This window comes from Geospiza fortis, unplaced genomic scaffold (genome assembly GCF_000277835.1).
Source record: "Geospiza fortis unplaced genomic scaffold, GeoFor_1.0 scaffold114, whole genome shotgun sequence".
Classification (NCBI taxonomy): Eukaryota; Metazoa; Chordata; class Aves; order Passeriformes; family Thraupidae; genus Geospiza; species Geospiza fortis.
The window spans coordinates 1615113-1615570 of NW_005054383.1; positions in this window are offsets into that span (position 1 = coordinate 1615113).

Sequence of the window (458 nt, forward strand, 5' to 3'; positions counted from 1 at the left end):
GCCCCGGGGCGGGGAGCGGCGCCAGGCTGTCTGCACAGGGCTGGGCTCGTCCCCGGGGGCTGCATCGCGGCGGGACGGTGCCACCGAGCCGGGCTGGCTGCGGGCACCGCGGCTCCCCCAGCGCCGTGCCGGGAACGGGAGTGCTCCCGGGGGATGCTGCTGTGTGCCCTGCGTGCTGCGGGGCCTCCAGCGTGCCACCGGCACCGGACTGCGCTGCTGAGCTCCTTTGTGGGTGGCTGAGCCCTCCCTGGCTGCTGCAGGAGGGCTGGATGAGGCCAAGGGATATCGCCAGCTGGGGCTCTGTACAAATCACCAGCAGGATGGGACTGCTGGGAACGTGCCTTGAGCTGTTTGATTTTCCAGCATCAGTCTCATTACATGGTTCTGACAATGGGAAGATGCCAGCAGCTCACATCCCAGGCAGCAGAGCAAGAACTTCATGTTACAACTTACTTTAA